We start from the raw sequence: 20,209 nt of genomic DNA on the forward strand, positions 1-20,209 counted from the left end.
TTGTAACACTTTACTGAACGATTCTAATTGTAAAACTGAAATACAACACAGAAATGGAAGCACACATTAGTATACAGGCGCATAACTGATATGTATACACAGATTTAGGTACGCCTGAGCAACACAGTACATTTAGTAAACTGGGAGGCATTCTCTTTAAATTAGCCCTGTACATAGTGTATGAAAATACAGCTACTAGTTAATCAGCTAGGCAGAGAAAAGTTACAACTAAACATTTTCTACAACATACAGTGCACATTAATCATCCATAGCATTCTAAAATACTTACAGACAAACAATTTCCAAGACTCAAGCATGGGGATAATACAACTGCCCAGAGCCTGTGCTGCTGTAGGAGCACCGTGGTGTAGGTCTGTGTCCCAGCGAGGGCTCCACGAGGACCACGTAGCAGTCCTGTGGGGAGCGTGATGACCTCATCACGCTCGGTAGCGTTGTCCGCGCTTGGGGCGTCACGTGATGCGCGTGGTCGCGTTTCTGGCCGTGGAGGCCGAAGTCGGGAGCGGGAGCTGGAGGCCAGGCTGAGCCGATGCTTGCCGCGGGAGCGGAAGATCGCGTCGCTCCCGGCGGCTGGTAGATGCGGCCAAAGACGCTAGGCCGGGCTGTGCCGGCAGCCTTTCTGGAAGGCCGAGTCGGGCCGGCAGCCGCCTCACGCACGTCACGTCGTACGTGCCGTGACGTCAGCACGCTACGTTGTACGTGACGTGACGTCAGCACGCTAAGGCGCGTCTTAAAGGGGCAATGGCCCTAAAAGGTAAGTTAAAGGGGCAACGGCCCCAACAGGTAGGTTATACATATATAAGTAAGTTAAATACATACAGTGAGGTTAAGTTAGAGGGAGAGGCAGCACATTCTCCTTCTCCTTCTTCTACTTCTTCTGATTCACCCTCCAGACTTCACCTTCTCCTTCTCCTTCTTCTACTTCTTCTGATTCACCCTCCAGTCTTCACATTCTCCTTCTCCTTCTTCTGTTTCTTCTGCTTCAGCCTCCAGACTTCACCTTCTCCTTCTCTTTCTTCTGATTCTTCTGATTCACCATCCAGACTTCACCTTCTCCTTCTCCTTCTTCTGATTCTTCTGATTCACCCTCCAGACTTCACCTTCTCCTTCTCCTTCTTCTGCTTCTTCTGATTCACCCTCCTGGCTTCACCTTCTCCTTCTCCTTCTTCTACTTCTTCTGATTCACCCTCCTGACTTCACCTTCTCCTTCTCCTTCTTGTCCTTCTTCTGCTTCACCCTCCAGACTTCACCTTCTCCTTCTCCTTCTTCTGCTTCTTCTGATTCACCCTCCAGACTTCACCTTCTCCTTCTCCTTATTCTGCTTCTTCTGATTCACCCTCCAGACTTCACCTTCTCCTTCTCCTTATTCTGCTTCTTCTGATTCAACCTCCAGACTTCACCTTCTCCTTCTCCTTCTTCTGCTTGTTCTGATTCACCCTCCAGATTTCACCTTCTCCTTCTCCTTCTTCTGTTTCTTCTGATTCGCCCTCCAGACTTCACCTTTTCCTTCTCCTTCTTCTGCTTCTTCTGATTCACCCTCCTGACTTCACCTTCTCCTTCTCCTTCTTCTACTTCTTCTGATTCACCCTCCTGACTTCACCTTCTCCTTCTCCTTCTTCTACTTCTTCTGCTTCACCCCCCAGACTTCACCTTCTCCGTTCCTTCTTCTACTTCTTCTGATTCACCCTCCAGACTTCACCTTCTCCTTCTCCTTCTTCTGCTTCTTCTGATTCACCCTCCAGACTACACCTTCTCCTTCTCCTTATTCTGCTTCTTCTGATTCACCCTCCAGACTTCACCTTCTCCTTCTCCTTCTTCTGCTTCTTCTGATTCACCCTCCAGACTTCACCTTCTACTTCTCCTTCTTCTGCTTCTTCTGATTCACCCTCCAGACATCACCTTCTCCTTCTCCTTCTTCTGCTTCTTCTGATTCACCCTCCAGACTTCACCTTCTCCTTCTCCTTCTTCTACTTCTTCTGATTCACCCTCCAGACTTCACCTTCTCCTTCTCTTTCTTCTGCTTCTTCTGATTCACCCTCCAGACTTCACCTTCTCCTTCTCCTTCTTCTGATTCTTCTGATTCACCCTCCACACTTCACCTTCTCCTTCTCCTTCTTCTGCTTCTTCTGATTCACCCTCCTGACTTCACCTTCTCCTTCTCCTTCTTCTACTTCTTCTGATACACCCTCCTGACTTCACCTTCTCCTTCTCCTTCTTCTACTTCTTCTGCTTCACCCTCCAGACTTCACCTTCTCCTTCTCCTTTTTCTACTTCTTCTGATTCACCCTCCAGACTTCACCTTCTCCTTCTCCTTCTTCTACTTCTTCTGATTCACCCTACAGACTTCACCTTCTCCTTCTCCTTCTTCTGCTTCTTCTGATTCACCCTCCAGACTTCACCTTCTCCTTCTCCTTATTCTGCTTCTTCTGTTTCACCCTCCAGACTTCACCTTCTCCTTCTCCTTCTTCTGCTTCTTCTGATTCACCCTCCAGACTTCACCTTCTCCTTCTCCTTCTTCTGCTTCTTCTGATTCACCCTCCAGACTTCACCTTCTCCTTCTCCTTCTTCTACTTCTTCTGATTCACCCTCCAGACTTCACCTTCTCCTTCTCCTTCTTCTGCTTCTTCTGATTCACCCTCCAGACTTCACCTTCTCCTTCTCCTTCGTCTACTTCCTCTGATACACCCTCCAGACTTCACCTTCTCCTTCTCCTTCTTCTACTTCCTCTGATTCACCCTCCAGACTTCACCTTCTCCTTCTCCTTCTTCTACTTCTTCTGATTCACCCTCCAGTCTTCACCTTCTCCTTCTCCTTCTTCTGTTTCTTCTGTTTCACCCTCCAGACTTCATCTTCTCCTTCTCCTTCTTCTCCTTCTTCTGATTCACCCTCCAGACTTCACCTTCTCCTTCTCCTTCTTCTACTTATTCTGATTCACCCTCCAGACTTCATCTTCTCCTTCTCCTTCTGCTCCTTCTTCTGATTCACCCTCCAGACTTCACCTTCTCCTTCTCCTTCTTCTGCTTCTTCTGATTCACCCTCCAGACTTCACCTTCTCCTTCTCCTTCTTCTACTTCTTCTGATTCACCCTCCAGACTTCACCTTCTCCTTCTCCTTCTTCTACTTCTTCTGATTCACCCTCCAGTCTTCACCTTCTCCTTCTCCTTCTTCTGTTTCTTCTGCTTCACCCTCCAGACTTCACCTTCTCCTTCTCTTTCTTCTGCTTCTTCTGATTCACCCTCCAGACTTCACCTTCTCCTTCTCCTTCTTCTGATTCTTCTGATTCACCCTCCAGACTTCACCTTCTCCTTCTCCTTCTTCTGCTTCTTCTGATTCACCCTCCAGACCTCACCTTCTCCTTCTCCTTCTTCTACTTCTTCTGATTCACCCTCCTGACTTCACCTTCTCCTTCTCCTTCATCTACTTCTTCTGCTTCACCCTCCAGACTTCACCTTCTCCTTCTCCTTCTTCTACTTCTTCTGATTCACCCTCCAGACTTCACCTTCTCCTTCTCCTTCTTCTACTTCTTCTGATTCACCCTCCAGACTTCACCTTCTCCTTCTCCTTCTTCTACTTCTTCTGATTCACCCTCCAGACTTCACCTTCTCCTTCTCCTTCTTCTGCTTCTTCTGATTCACCCTCCAGACTTCACCTTCTCCTTCTCCTTATTCTGCTTCTTCTGATTCACCCTCCAGACTTCACCTTCTCCTTCTCCTTCTTCTGCTTCTTCTGATTCACCCTCCAGACTTCACCTTCTCCTTCTCCTTCTTCTGCTTCTTCTGATTCACCCTCCAGACTTCACCTTCTCCTTCTCCTTCTTCTACTTCTACTGATTCACCCTCCAGACTTCACATTCTCCTTCTCCTTCTTCTGCTTCTTCTGATTCACCCTCCAGACTTCACCTTCTCCTTCTCCTTCGTCTACTTCTTCTGATTCACCCTCCAGACTACACCTTCTCCTTCTCCTTCTTCTACTTCTTCTGATTCACCCTCCAGACTTCACCTTCTCCTTCTACTTCTCTTTCTTCTGATTCACCCTCCAGACTTCATCTTCTCCTTCTCCTTCTTTTACTTCTTCTGATTCACCCTCCAGACTTCACCTTCTCCTTCTCCTTCTTCTACTTCTTCTGATTCACCCTCCAGACTTCCTCTTCTCCTTCTCCTTCTTCTGCTTCTTCTGATTCACCCTCCAGACTTCACCTTCTCCTTCTCCTTCTTCTGCTTCTTCTGATTCACCCTCCAGACTTCAACATCTCCTTCTCCTTCTTCTACTTCTTCTGATTCACCCTCCAGACATCACCTTCTCCTTCTCCTTCTTCTACTTCTTCTGATTCACCCTCCAGTCTTCACCTTCTCCTTCTCCTTCTTCTGTTTCTTCTGCTTCACCCTCCAGACTTCACCTTCTCCTTCTCCTTCTTCTGCTTCTTCTGCTTCACACTCCAGACTTCACCTTCTCCTTCTCCTTCTTCTGCTTCTTCTGCTGCGCCCTCCAGGCTTCACCTTCTCCTTCTCCTTCTTCTGCTTCTTCTGCTTCACCGTCCTGACTTCACCTTCTCCTTCTCCTTCTTCTACTTCTTCTGCTACACCCCCCTGACTTCACCTGCTCCTTCTCCTTCTTCTGCTTCTTCTGATTCACCCTCCTAAATTCACCTTCTCCTTCTCCTTCTTCTGCTTCTTCTGATTCACCCTCCTGATTTCTCCTTCTCCTTCTCCTTCTTCTGCTTCTTCTGATTCACCCTCCAGACTTCACCTTCTCCTTCTCCTTCTTCTGCTTCTTCTGATTCACCCTCCAGACTTCACCTTCTCCTTCTCCTTCTTCTGCTTCTTCTGCTTCACCCTCCAGACTTCACCTTCTCCTTCTCCTTCTTCTGCTTCTTCTGCTTCACCCTCCTGACTTCACCTTCTCCTTCTCCTTCTTCTACTTCTTCTGATTCACCCTCCAGACTTCACCTTCTCCTTCTCCTTCTTCTGCTTCTTCTGCTTCACCCTCCAGACTTCACCTTCTCCTTCTCCTTCTTCTGCTTCTTCTGCTTCACCCTCCAGACTTCACCTTCTCCTTCTCCTTCTTCTGCTTCTTCTGCTTCACCCTCCAGACTTCACCTTCTCCTTCTCCTTCTTCTGCTTCTTCTGCTTCACCCACCAGACTTCACCTTCTCCTTCTCCTTCTTCTGCTTCTTCTGCTTCACCCTCCAGACTTCACCTTCTCCTTCTCCTTCTTCTGCTTCTTCTGCTTCGCCCTCCAGACTTCACCTTCTCCTTCTCCTTCTTCTGCTTCTTCTGCTTCACTCTCCTGACTTCACCTTCTCCTTCTCCTTCTTCTACTTCTTCTGATTCACCCTCCAGACATCACCCTCTCCTTCTCCTTCTTCTGCTTCTTCTGCTTCACCCTCCAGACTTCACCTTCTCCTTCTCCTTCTTCTGCTTCTTCTGCTTCACCGTCCTGACTTCACCTTCTCCTTCTCCTTCTTCTACTTCTTCTGCTTCACCCCCCTGACTTCACCTGCTCCTTCTCCTTCTTCTGCTTCTTCTGATTCACCCTCCTAACTTCACCTTCTCCTTCTCCTTCTTCTGCTTCTTCTGATTCACCCTCCAGACTTCACCTTCTCCTTCTCCTTCTTCTACTTCGTCTGATTCACCCTCCAGACTTCACCTTCTCCTTCTCCTTCTTCTACTTCTTCTGCTTCACCCTCCAGACTTCACCTTCTCCTTCTCCTTCTTCTACTTCTTCTGATTCACCCTCCAGACTTCACCTTCTCCTTCTTCTGATTCAACCTCCAGACTTCACCTTCTCCTTCTCCTTATTCTGCTTCTTCTGATTCACCCTCCAGACTTCACCTTCTCCTTCTCCTTCTTCTGTTTCTTCTGATTCACCCTCCAGACTTCACCTTTTCCTTCTCCTTCTTCTGCTTCTTCTGATTCACCCTCCAGACTTCACCTTCTCCTTCTCCTTCTTCTACTTATTCTGATTCACCCTCCAGACTTCATCTTCTCCTTCTCCTTCTGCTCCTTCTTCTGATTCACCCTCCAGACTTCACCTTCTCCTTCTCCTTCTTCTGCTTCTTCTGATTCACCCTCCAGACTTCACCTTCTCCTTCTCCTTCTTCTACTTCTTCTGATTCACCCTCCAGACTTCACCTTCTCCTTCTCCTTCTTCTACTTCTTCTGATTCACCCTCCAGTCTTCACCTTCTCCTTCTCCTTCTTCTGTTTCTTCTGCTTCACCCTCCAGACTTCACCTTCTCCTTCTCTTTCTTCTGCTTCTTCTGATTCACCCTCCAGACTTCACCTTCTCCTTCTCCTTCTTCTGATTCTTCTGATTCACCCTCCAGACTTCACCTTCTCCTTCTCCTTCTTCTGCTTCTTCTGATTCACCCTCCAGACCTCACCTTCTCCTTCTCCTTCTTCTACTTCTTCTGATTCACCCTCCTGACTTCACCTTCTCCTTCTCCTTCATCTACTTCTTCTGCTTCACCCTCCAGACTTCACCTTCTCCTTCTCCTTCTTCTACTTCTTCTGATTCACCCTCCAGACTTCACCTTCTCCTTCTCCTTCTTCTACTTCTTCTGATTCACCCTCCAGACTTCACCTTCTCCTTCTCCTTCTTCTACTTCTTCTGATTCACCCTCCAGACTTCACCTTCTCCTTCTCCTTCTTCTGCTTCTTCTGATTCACCCTCCAGACTTCACCTTCTCCTTCTCCTTATTCTGCTTCTTCTGATTCACCCTCCAGACTTCACCTTCTCCTTCTCCTTCTTCTGCTTCTTCTGATTCACCCTCCAGACTTCACCTTCTCCTTCTCCTTCTTCTGCTTCTTCTGATTCACCCTCCAGACTTCACCTTCTCCTTCTCCTTCTTCTACTTCTACTGATTCACCCTCCAGACTTCACATTCTCCTTCTCCTTCTTCTGCTTCTTCTGATTCACCCTCCAGACTTCACCTTCTCCTTCTCCTTCGTCTACTTCTTCTGATTCACCCTCCAGACTACACCTTCTCCTTCTCCTTCTTCTACTTCTTCTGATTCACCCTCCAGACTTCACCTTCTCCTTCTACTTCTCTTTCTTCTGATTCACCCTCCAGACTTCATCTTCTCCTTCTCCTTCTTTTACTTCTTCTGATTCACCCTCCAGACTTCACCTTCTCCTTCTCCTTCTTCTACTTCTTCTGATTCACCCTCCAGACTTCCTCTTCTCCTTCTCCTTCTTCTGCTTCTTCTGATTCACCCTCCAGACTTCACCTTCTCCTTCTCCTTCTTCTGCTTCTTCTGATTCACCCTCCAGACTTCAACATCTCCTTCTCCTTCTTCTACTTCTTCTGATTCACCCTCCAGACATCACCTTCTCCTTCTCCTTCTTCTACTTCTTCTGATTCACCCTCCAGTCTTCACCTTCTCCTTCTCCTTCTTCTGTTTCTTCTGCTTCACCCTCCAGACTTCACCTTCTCCTTCTCCTTCTTCTGCTTCTTCTGCTTCACACTCCAGACTTCACCTTCTCCTTCTCCTTCTTCTGCTTCTTCTGCTGCGCCCTCCAGGCTTCACCTTCTCCTTCTCCTTCTTCTGCTTCTTCTGCTTCACCGTCCTGACTTCACCTTCTCCTTCTCCTTCTTCTACTTCTTCTGCTACACCCCCCTGACTTCACCTGCTCCTTCTCCTTCTTCTGCTTCTTCTGATTCACCCTCCTAAATTCACCTTCTCCTTCTCCTTCTTCTGCTTCTTCTGATTCACCCTCCTGATTTCTCCTTCTCCTTCTCCTTCTTCTGCTTCTTCTGATTCACCCTCCAGACTTCACCTTCTCCTTCTCCTTCTTCTGCTTCTTCTGATTCACCCTCCAGACTTCACCTTCTCCTTCTCCTTCTTCTGCTTCTTCTGCTTCACCCTCCAGACTTCACCTTCTCCTTCTCCTTCTTCTGCTTCTTCTGCTTCACCCTCCTGACTTCACCTTCTCCTTCTCCTTCTTCTACTTCTTCTGATTCACCCTCCAGACTTCACCTTCTCCTTCTCCTTCTTCTGCTTCTTCTGCTTCACCCTCCAGACTTCACCTTCTCCTTCTCCTTCTTCTGCTTCTTCTGCTTCACCCTCCAGACTTCACCTTCTCCTTCTCCTTCTTCTGCTTCTTCTGCTTCACCCTCCAGACTTCACCTTCTCCTTCTCCTTCTTCTGCTTCTTCTGCTTCACCCACCAGACTTCACCTTCTCCTTCTCCTTCTTCTGCTTCTTCTGCTTCACCCTCCAGACTTCACCTTCTCCTTCTCCTTCTTCTGCTTCTTCTGCTTCGCCCTCCAGACTTCACCTTCTCCTTCTCCTTCTTCTGCTTCTTCTGCTTCACTCTCCTGACTTCACCTTCTCCTTCTCCTTCTTCTACTTCTTCTGATTCACCCTCCAGACATCACCCTCTCCTTCTCCTTCTTCTGCTTCTTCTGCTTCACCCTCCAGACTTCACCTTCTCCTTCTCCTTCTTCTGCTTCTTCTGCTTCACCGTCCTGACTTCACCTTCTCCTTCTCCTTCTTCTACTTCTTCTGCTTCACCCCCCTGACTTCACCTGCTCCTTCTCCTTCTTCTGCTTCTTCTGATTCACCCTCCTAACTTCACCTTCTCCTTCTCCTTCTTCTGCTTCTTCTGATTCACCCTCCAGACTTCACCTTCTCCTTCTCCTTCTTCTACTTCGTCTGATTCACCCTCCAGACTTCACCTTCTCCTTCTCCTTCTTCTACTTCTTCTGCTTCACCCTCCAGACTTCACCTTCTCCTTCTCCTTCTTCTACTTCTTCTGATTCACCCTCCAGACTTCACCTTCTCCTTCTTCTGATTCAACCTCCAGACTTCACCTTCTCCTTCTCCTTATTCTGCTTCTTCTGATTCACCCTCCAGACTTCACCTTCTCCTTCTCCTTCTTCTGTTTCTTCTGATTCACCCTCCAGACTTCACCTTTTCCTTCTCCTTCTTCTGCTTCTTCTGATTCACCCTCCAGACTTCACCTTCTCCTTCTCCTTCTTCTGCTTCTTCTGATTCACCCTCCAGACTTCACCTTCTCCTTCTCCTTCTTCTACTTCTTCTGATTCACCCTCCAGACTTCACCTTCTCCTTCTCTTTCTTCTGCTTCTTCTGATTCACCCTCCAGACTTCACCTTCTCCTTCTCCTTCTTCTAATTCTTCTGATTCACCCTCCAGACTTCACCTTCTCCTTCTCCTTCTTCTGCTTCTTCTGATTCACCCTCCAGACTTCACCTTCTCCTTCTCCTTCGTCTACTTCTTCTGATTCACCCTCCAGACTACACCTTCTCCTTCTCCTTCTTCTACTTCTTCTGATTCACCCTCCAGACTTCACCTTCTCCTTCTCCTTCTTCTCTTTCTTCTGATTCACCCTCCAGACTTCATCTTCTCCTTCTCCTTCTTCTACTTGTTCTGATTCACCCTCCAGACTTCACCTTCTCCTTCTCCTTCTTCTACTTCTTCTGATTCACCCTCCAGACTTCATCTTCTCCTTCTCCTTCTTCTGCTTCTTCTGATTCACCCTCCAGACTTCACCTTCTCCTTCTCCTTCTTCTACTTCTTCTCATTCACCCTCCAGACTTCACCTTCTCCTTCTCCTTCTTCTCTTTCTTCTGATTCACCCTCCAGACTTCATCTTCTCCTTCTCCTTCTTCTGCTTCTTCTGATTCACCCTCCAGACTTCAACTTCTCCTTCTCCTTCTTCTACTTGTTCTGATTCACCCTCCAGACTTCACCTTCTCCTTCTCCTTCTTCTACTTCTTCTGATTCACCCTCCAGACTTCATCTTCTCCTTCTCCTTCTTCTACTTCTTCTCATTCACCCTCCAGACTTCTCCTTCTCCTTCTCCTTCTTCTCTTTCTTCTGATTCACCCTCCAGACTTCATCTTCTCCTTCTCCTTCTTCTACTTGTTCTGATTCACCCTCCAGACTTCACCTTCTCCTTCTCCTTCTTCTACTTCTTCTGATTCACCCTCCAGACTTCATCTTCTCCTTCTCCTTCTTCTGCTTCTTCTGATTCACCCTCCAGACTACACCTTCTCCTTCTCCTTCTTCTACTTCTTCTCATTCACCCTCCAGACTTCACCTTCTCCTTCTCCTTCTTCTCTTTCTTCTGATTCACCCTCCAGACTTCATCTTCTCCTTCTCCTTCTTCTGCTTCTTCTGATTCACCCTCCAGACTTCAACTTCTCCTTCTCCTTCTTCTACTTCTTCTGATTCACCCTCCAGACTTCACCTTCTCCTTCTCCTTCTTCTACTTCTTCTGATTCACCCTCCAGTCTTCACCTTCTCCTTCTCCTTCTTCTGTTTCTTCTGCTTCACCCTCCAGACTTCACCTTCTCCTTCTCCTTCTTCTGCTTCTTCTGCTTCACACTCCAGACTTCACCTTCTCCTTCTCCTTCTTCTGCTTCTTCTGCTGCGCCCTCCAGGCTTCACCTTCTCCTTCTCCTTCTTCTGCTTCTTCTGCTTCACCGTCCTGACTTCACCTTCTCCTTCTCCTTCTTCTACTTCTTCTGCTACACCCCCCTGACTTCACCTGCTCCTTCTCCTTCTTCTGCTTCTTCTGATTCACCCTCCTAAATTCACCTTCTCCTTCTCCTTCTTCTGCTTCTTCTGATTCACCCTCCTGACTTCACCTTCTCCTTCTCCTTCTTCTGCTTCTTCTGATTCACCCTCCAGACTTCACCTTCTCCTTCTCCTTCTTCTGCTTCTTCTGATTCACCCTCCAGACTTCACCTTCTCCTTCTCCTTCTTCTGCTTCTTCTGCTTCACCCTCCAGACTTCACCTTCTCCTTCTCCTTCTTCTGCTTCTTCTGCTTCACCCTCCTGACTTCACCTTCTCCTTCTCCTTCTTCTGCTTCTTCTGATTCACCCTCCTGACTTCACCTTCTCCTTCTCCTTCTTCTACTTCTTCTGATTCACCCTCCAGTCTTCACCTACTCCTTCTCCTTCTTCTGTTTCTTCTGCTTCACCCTCCAGACTTCACCTTCTCCTTCTCTTTCTTCTGCTTCTTCTGATTCACCCTCCAGACTTCATCTTCTCCTTCTCCTTCTTCTGATTCTTCTGATTCACCCTCCAGACTTCACCTTCTCCTTCTCCTTCTTCTACTTCTTCTGATTCACCCTCCAGACTTGACCTTCTCCTTCTCTTTCTTCTGCTTCTTCTGATTCACCCTCCAGACTTCACCTTCTCCTTCTCCTTCTTCTACTTCTTCTGATTCACCCTCCAGACTTCACCTTCTCCTTCTCCTTCTTCTGCTTCTTCTGATTCACCCTCCAGACTTCACCTTCTCCTTCTCCTTCGTCTACTTCTTCTGATTCACCCTCCAGACTACACCTTCTCCTTCTCCTTCTTCTACTTCTTCTCATTCACCCTCCAGACTTCACCTTCTCCTTCTCCTTCTTCTCTTTCTTCTGATTCACCCTCCAGACTTCATCTTCTCCTTCTCCTTCTTCTACTTGTTCTGATTCACCCTCCAGACTTCACCTTCTCCTTCTCCTTCTTCTACTTCTTCTGATTCACCCTCCAGACTTCATCTTCTCCTTCTCCTTCTTCTGCTTCTTCTGATTCACCCTCCAGACTTCACCTTCTCCTTCTCCTTCTTCTGCTTCTTCTGATTCACCCTCCAGACTTCACCTTCTCCTTCTCCTTCTTCTACTTCTTCTGATTCACCCTCCAGACTTCACCTTCTCCTTCTCCTTCTTCTACTTCTTCTGAGTCACCCTCCAGACTTCACCTTCTCCTTCTCCTTCTTCTACTTCTTATGATTCACCCTCCTAACTTCACCTTCTCCTTCTCCTTCTTCTGCTTCTTCTGATTCACCCTCCAGACTTCACCTTCTCCTTCTCCTTCTTCTGCTTCTTCTGATTCACCCTCCAGACCTCACCTTCTCCTTCTCCTTCTTCTGCTTCTTCTGATTCACCCTCCAGACTTCATCTTCTCCTTCTCCTTCTTCTGCTTCTTCTGATTCACCCTCCAGACTTCACCTTCTCCTTCTCCTTCTTCTGATTCTTCTGATTCACCCTCCAGACTTCACCTTCTCCTTCTGCTTCTTCTACTTCTTCTGATTCACCCTCCAGACTTCACCTTCTCCTTCTCCTTCTTCTACTTCTTCCGATTCACCCTCCAGTCTTCACCTTATCCTTCTCCTTCTTCTGCTTCTTCTGATTCACCCTCCTGACTTCACCCTCTCCTTCTCCTTCTTCTACTTCTTCTGATTCACCCTCCTGACTTCACCTTCTCCTTCCCCTTCTTCTACTTCTTCTGCTTCACCCCCCAGACTTCAACTTCTCCTTCTCCTTCTTCTACTTCTTCTGATTCAACCTCCAGACTTCACCTTCTCCTTCTCCTTCTTCTGCTTCTTCTGATTCACCCTCCAGACTTCACCTTCTCCTTCTCCTTATTCTGCTTCTTCTGATTCACCCTCCAGACTTCACCTTCTCCTTCTCCTTCTTCTGCTTCTTCTGATTCACCCTCCAGACTTCACCTTCTCCTTCTCCTTCTTCTACTTCTTCTGATTCACCCTCCAGACTTCACCTTCTCCTTCTCCTTCTTCTGCTTCTTCTGACTCACCCTCCAGACTTCACATTCTCCTTCTCCTTCTTCTGCTGCTTCTGCTTCGCCCTCCAGACTTCACCTTCTCCTTCTCCTTCTTCTGCTTCTTCTGCTTCACCCTCCAGACATCACCTTCTCCTTCTCCTTCTTCTGCTTCTTCTGCTTCACCCTCCTGACTTCACCTTCTCCTTCTCCTTCTTCTGCTTCTTCTGATTCTCCCTCCAGACTTCGCCTTCTCCTTCTCCTTCTTCTACATCTTCTGATTCACCCTCCAGACTTCACCTTCTCCTTCTCCTTCTTCTACTTCTTCTGATTCATCCTCCAGTCTTCACCTTCTCCTTCTCCTTCTTCTGCTTCTTCTGATTCACCCTCCAGACTTCACCTTCTCCTTCTCCTTCTTCTGCTTCTTCTGATTCACACTCCTGACTTCACCTTCTCCTTCTCCTTCTTCTGCGTCTTCTGATTCACCCTCCAGACTTCACCTTCTCCTTCTCCTTCTTCTACTTCTTCTGATTCACCCTCCAGGCTTCACCTTCTCCTTCTACTTCTTCTGCTTCTTCTGATTCACCCTCCAGACTTCACCTTTTCCTTTTCCTTCTTCTGCTTCTTCTGATTCACCCTCTAGAATTCACCTTCTCCTTCTCCTTCTTCTGCTTCTTCTGATTTACCCTCCAGACTTCACCTTCTCCTTCTCCTTCTTCTGCTTCTTCTGATTCACACTCCTGACTTCACCTTCTCCTTCTCCTTCTTCTGCGTCTTCTGATTCACCCTCCAGACTTCACCTTCTCCTTCTTCTACTTCTTCTGATTCACCCTCCAGGCTTCACCTTCTCCTTCTACTTCTTCTGCTTCTTCTGATTCACCCTCCAGACTTCACCTTTTCCTTTTCCTTCTTCTGCTTCTTCTGATTCACCCTCCAGGCTTCACTTTCTCCTTCTGCTTCTTCTGCTTCTTCTGATTCACCCTCCAGACTTCACCTTCTCCTTCTCCTTCTTCTACTTCTTCTGATTCACCCTCCAGACTTCAGCGTCTCCTTCTCCTTCTTCTGCTTCTTCTGCTTCTCCCTCCAGACTTCACCTTCTCCTTCTCCTTCTTCTGCTTCTTCTGCTTCACCCTCCAGACTTCACCTTCTCCTTCTCCTTCTTCTGCTTCTTCTGCTGCGCCCTCCAGACTTCACCTTCTCCTTCTTCTGCTTCACCCTCCTGACTTCACCTTCTCCTTCTCCTTCTTCTGCTTCTTCTGATTCACCCTCCAGACTTCGCCTTCTCCTTCTCCTTCTTCTACTTCTTCTGATTCACCCTCCAGACTTCACCTTCTCCTTCTCCTTCCTCTGCTTTTTCTGATTCACCCTCCTGACTTCAACTTCTCCTTCTCCTTCTTCTCCTTCTTCTGATTCACCCTCCAGACTTCACCTTCTCCTTCTCCTTTTTCTACTTCTTCTGATTCACCCACCAGACTTCACCTTCTCCTTCTCCTTCTTCTGCTTCTTCTGATTCACCCTCCAGACTTCACCTTCTCCTTCTCCTTCTTCTGCTTCTTCTGATTCACCCTCCAGACTTCACCTTCTCCTTCTCCTTCTTCTGCTTCTTTTGATTCACCCTTCAGACTTCACCTTCTCCTTCTCCTTCTTCTGCTTCTTCTGATTCACCCTCCAGACCTCACCTTCTCCTTCTCCTTCTTCAACTTCTTCTGATTCACCCTCCAGACTTCATCTTCTCCTTCTCCTTCTTTTGCTTCTTCTGATTCACCCTCCAGACTTCACCTTCTCCTTCTCCTTCTTCTCCTTCTTCTGATTCACCCTCCAGACTTCGCCTTCTCCTTCTCCTTCTTCTACTTCTTCTGATTCACCCTCCAGACTTCACCTTATCCTTCTCCTTCTTCTACTTCTTCTGATTCACCCTCCAGTCTTCACCTTCTCCTTCTCCTTCTTCTGCTTCTTCTGATTCACCCTCCAGACTTCACCTTCTCCTTCTCCTTCTTCTGCTTCTCCTGATTCACCCTCCGGACTTCACCTTCTCCTTCTCCTTCTTCTGCTTCTTCTGATTCACCCTCCAGACTTCACCTTCTCCTTCTCCTTCTTCTACTTCTTCTGATTCACCCTCCAGACTTCACCTTCTCCTTCTACTTCTTCTGCTTCTTCTGATTCACCCTCCAGACTTCACCTTCTCCTTTTCCTTCTTCTGCTTCTTCTGATTCACCCTCCAGATTTCACCTTCTCCTTCTCCTTCTTCTGCTTCTTCTGATTCACCCTCCAGACTTCACCTTCTCCTTCTCCTTCTTTTGCTTCTTCTGATTCACCCTCCAGACTTCACCTTCTCCTTCTCCTTCTTCTACTTCTTCTCATTCACCCTCCAGACTTCACCTTCTCCATCTCCTTCTTCTGCTTCTTCTGATTCACCCTCCAGACTTCACCTTCTCCTTCTCCTTCGTCTACTTCTTCTGATTCACCCTCCAGACTACACCTTCTCCTTCTCCTTCTTCTACTTCTGATTCACCCTCCAGACTTCACCTTCTCCTTCTCCTTCTTCTGCTTCTTCTGATTCACCCTCCAGACTTCACCTTCTCCTTCTCCTTCTTCTGCTTCTTCTGCTTCGCCCTCCAGACTTCACCTTCTCCTTCTCCTTCTTCTGCTTCTTCTGCTTCACTCTCCTGACTTCACCTTCTCCTTCTCCTTCTTCTACTTCTTCTGATTCACCCTCCAGACTTCACCCTCTCCTTCTCCTTCTTCTGCTTCTTCTGCTTCACCCTCCAGACTACACCTTCTCTTTCTCCTTCTTCTGCTTCTTCTGCTGCGCCCTCCAGACTTCACTTTCTCCTTCTCCTTCTTCTGCTTCTTCTGATTCACCCTCCAGACTTCACCTTCTCCTTCTCCTTCTTCTACTTCTTCTGATCCACCCTCCTGACTTCACCTTCTCCTTCTCCTTCTTCTGCTTCTTCTGCTTCACCCTCCAGACTTCACCTTCTCCTTCTCCTTCTTCTGCTTCTTCTGATTCACGCTCCTGACTTCACCCTTTCCTTCTCCTTCTTCTGCTTCTTCTGATTCACCCTCCAGACTTCACCTTCTCCTTCTCCTTCCTCTGCTTCTTCTGATTCACCCTCCAGACTTCACCTTCTCCTTCTCCTTCTTCTGCTTCTTCTGATTCACCCTCCAGACCTCACCTTCTCCTTCTCCTTCTTCTACTTCTTCTGATTCACCCTCCAGACTTCATCTTCTCCTTCTCCTTCTTCTGCTTCTTCTGATTCACCCTCCAGACTTCACCTTCTCCTTCTCCTTCTTCTACTTCTTCTGATTCACCCTCCAGACTTCACCTTCTCCTTCTCCTTCTTCTACTTCGTCTGATTCACCCTCCAGACTTCACCTTCTCCTTCTCCTTCTTCTACTTCTTCTGATTCACCCTCCAGTCTTCACCTACTCCTTCTCCTTCTTCTGTTTCTTCTGCTTCACCCTCCAGACTTCCCCTTCTCCTTCTCTTTCTTCTGCTTCTTCTGATTCACCCTCCAGACTTCATCTTCTCCTTCTCCTTCTTCTGATTCTTCTGATTCACCCTCCAGACTTCACCTTCTCCTTCTCCTTCTTCTGCTTCTTCTGATTCACCCTCCTGACTTCACCTTCTCCTTCTCCTTCTTCTACTTCTTCTGCTTCACCCTCCAGACTTCACCTTCCCCTTCTCCTTCTTCTACTTCTTCTGATTCACCCTCCAGACTTCACCTTCTCCTTCTCCTTCTTCTGCTTCTTCTGATTCACCCTCCAGACTTCACCTTCTCCTTCTCCTTATTCTGCTTCTTCTGATTCACCCTCCAGACTTCACCTTCTCCTTCTCCTTCTTCTGCTTCTTCTGATTCACCCTCCAGACTTCACCTTTTCCTTCTCCTTCTTCTGCTTCTTCTGATTCACCCTCCAGACTTCACCTTCTCCTTCTCCTTCTTCTGCTTCTTCTGATTCTCCCTCCAGACTTCACCTTTTCCTTCTCCTTCTTCTGCTTCTTCTGATTCACCCTCCAGACTTCACCTTCTCCTTCTCTTTCTTCTGCTTCTTCTGATTCTCCCTCCAGACTTCACCTTCTCCTTCTCCTTCTTCTGATTCTTCTGATTCACCCTCCAGACATCACCTTCTCCTTCTCCTTCTTCTGCTTCTTCTGATTCACCCTCCTGACTTCACCTTCTCCTTCTCCTTCTTCTACTTCTTCTGATTCACCCTCCTGACTTCACCTTCTCCTTCTCCTTCTTCAACTTCTTCTGCTTCACCCTCCAGACTTCACCTTCTCCTTCTCCTTCTTCTACTTCTTCTGATTCACCCTCCAGACTTCACCTTCTCCTTCTCCTTCTTCTACTTCTTCTGATTCACCCTCCAGACTTCACCTTCTCCTTCTCCTTATTCTGCTTCTTCTGGTTCACCCTCCAGACTTCACCTTCTCCTTCTCCTTCTTCTGCTTCTTCTGATTCACCCTCCAGACTTCACCTTCTCCTTCTCCTTCTTCTGCTTCTTCTGATTCACCCTCCAGACTTCATCTTCTCCTTCTCCTTCTTCTGCTTCTTCTGATTCACCCTCCAGACTTCACCTTCTCCTTCTCCTTCTTCTACTTCTTCTGATTCACCCTCCAGACTTCACCTTCTCCTTCTCCTTCTTCTGTTTCTTCTGATTCACCCTCCAGACTTCACCTTCTCCTTCTCCTTCTTCTACTTCTTCTGATTCACCCTCCAGACTTCACCTTCTCCTTCTCCTTCTTCTACTTCTTCTGATTCACCCTCCAGACTTCATCTTCTCCTTCTCCTTCTTCTGCATCTTCTGATTCACCCTCCAGACTTCATCTTCTCCTTCTCCTTCTTCTGCTTCTTCTGATTCACCCTCCAGACTTCACCTTCTCCTTCTCCTTCTTCTACTTCTTCTGATTCACCCTCCAGACTTCACCTTCTCCTTCTCCTTCTTCTACTTCTTCTGATTCACCCTCCAGTCTTCACATTCTCCTTCTCCTTCTTCTGTTTCTTCTGCTTCAGCCTCCAGACTTCACCTTCTCCTTCTCTTTCTTCTGATTCTTCTGATTCACCATCCAGACTTCACCTTCTCCTTCTCCTTCTTCTGATTCTTCTGATTCACCCTCCAGACTTCACCTTCTCCTTCTCCTTCTTCTGCTTCTTCTGATTCACCCTCCTGGCTTCACCTTCTCCTTCTCCTTCTTCTACTTCTTCTGATTCACCCTCCTGACTTCACCTTCTCCTTCTCCTTCTTCTCCTTCTTCTGCTTCACCCTCCAGACTTCACCTTCTCCTTCTCCTTCTTCTACCTCTTCTGATTCACCCTCCAGACTTCACCTTCTCCTTCTCCTTCTTCTGCTTCTTCTGATTCACCCTCCAGACTTCACCTTCTCCTTCTCCTTCTTCTGCTTCTTCTGATTCACCCTCCAGACTACACCTTCTCCTTCTCCTTATTCTGCTTCTTCTGATTCACCCTCCAGACTTCACCTTCTCCTTCTCCTTCTTCTGCTTCTTCTGATTCACCCTCCAGACTTCACCTTCTACTTCTCCTTCTTCTGCTTCTTCTGATTCGCCCTCCAGACTTCACCTTTTCCTTCTCCTTCTTCTGCTTCTTCTGATTCACCCTCCTGACTTCACCTTCTCCTTCTCCTTCTTCTACTTCTTGTGATTCACCCTCCTGACTTCACCTTCTCCTTCTCCTTCTTCTACTTCTTCTGCTTCACCCCCCAGACTTCACCTTCTCCGTTCCTTCTTCTACTTCTTCTGATTCACCCTCCAGACTTCACCTTCTCCTTCTCCTTCTTCTGCTTCTTCTGATTCACCCTCCAGACTACACCTTCTCCTTCTCCTTATTCTGCTTCTTCTGATTCACCCTCCAGACTTCACCTTCTCCTTCTCCTTCTTCTGCTTCTTCTGATTCACCCTCCAGACTTCACCTTCTACTTCTCCTTCTTCTGCTTCTTCTGATTCACCCTCCAGACATCACCTTCTCCTTCTCCTTCTTCTGCTTCTTCTGATTCACCCTCCAGACTTCACCTTCTCCTTCTCCTTCTTCTACTTCTTCTGATTCACCCTCCAGACTTCACCTTCTCCTTCTCTTTCTTCTGCTTCTTCTGATTCACCCTCCAGACTTCACCTTCTCCTTCTCCTTCTTCTGATTCTTCTGATTCACCCTCCACACTTCACCTTCTCCTTCTCCTTCTTCTGCTTCTTCTGATTCACCCTCCTGACTTCACCTTCTCCTTCTCCTTCTTCTACTTCTTCTGATACACCCTCCTGACTTCACCTTCTCCTTCTCCTTCTTCTACTTCTTCTGCTTCACCCTCCAGACTTCACCTTCTCCTTCTCCTTTTTCTACTTCTTCTGATTCACCCTCCAGACTTCACCTTCTCCTTCTCCTTCTTCTACTTCTTCTGATTCACCCTACAGACTTCACCTTCTCCTTCTCCTTCTTCTGCTTCTTCTGATTCACCCTCCAGACTTCACCTTCTCCTTCTCCTTATTCTGCTTCTTCTGTTTCACCCTCCAGACTTCACCTTCTCCTTCTCCTTCTTCTGCTTCTTCTGATTCACCCTCCAGACTTCACCTTCTCCTTCTCCTTCTTCTGCTTCTTCTGATTCACCCTCCAGACTTCACCTTCTCCTTCTCCTTCTTCTACTTCTTCTGATTCACCCTCCAGACTTCACCTTCTCCTTCTCCTTCTTCTGCTTCTTCTGATTCACCCTCCAGACTTCACCTTCTCCTTCTCCTTCGTCTACTTCCTCTGATACACCCTCCAGACTTCACCTTCTCCTTCTCCTTCTTCTACTTCTTCTGATTCACCCTCCAGACTTCACCTTCTCCTTCTCCTTCTTCTACTTCTTCTGATTCACCCTCCAGTCTTCACCTTCTCCTTCTCCTTCTTCTGTTTCTTCTGTTTCACCCTCCAGACTTCATCTTCTCCTTCTCCTTCTTCTCCTTCTTCTGATTCACCCTCCAGACTTCACCTTCTCCTTCTCCTTCTTCTACTTATTCTGATTCACCCTCCAGACTTCATCTTCTCCTTCTCCTTCTGCTCCTTCTTCTGATTCACCCTCCAGACTTCACCTTCTCTTTCTCCTTCTTCTGCTTCTTCTGATTCACCCTCCAGACTTCACCTTCTCCTTCTCCTTCTTCTACTTCTTCTGATTCACCCTCCAGACTTCACCTTCTCCTTCTCCTTCTTCTACTTCTTCTGATTCACCCTCCAGTCTTCACCTTCTCCTTCTCCTTCTTCTGTTTCTTCTGCTTCACCCTCCAGACTTCACCTTCTCCTTCTCTTTCTTCTGCTTCTTCTGATTCACCCTCCAGACTTCACCTTCTCCTTCTCCTTCTTCTGATTCTTCTGATTCACCCTCCAGACTTCACCTTCTCCTTCTCCTTCTTCTGCTTCTTCTGATTCACCCTCCAGACCTCACCTTCTCCTTCTCCTTCTTCTACTTCTTCTGATTCACCCTCCTGACTTCACCTTCTCCTTCTCCTTCATCTACTTCTTCTGCTTCACCCTCCAGACTTCACCTTCTCCTTCTCCTTCTTCTACTTCTTCTGATTCACCCTCCAGACTTCACCTTCTCCTTCTCCTTCTTCTACTTCTTCTGATTCACCCTCCAGACTTCACCTTCTCCTTCTCCTTCTTCTACTTCTTCTGATTCACCCTCCAGACTTCACCTT

Source organism: Somniosus microcephalus, unplaced genomic scaffold (assembly GCF_052327205.1).
Source record: "Somniosus microcephalus isolate GS21.2 unplaced genomic scaffold, FLI_Smic_1.0 unresolved_chr6, whole genome shotgun sequence".
NCBI lineage: Eukaryota > Metazoa > Chordata > Chondrichthyes > Squaliformes > Somniosidae > Somniosus > Somniosus microcephalus.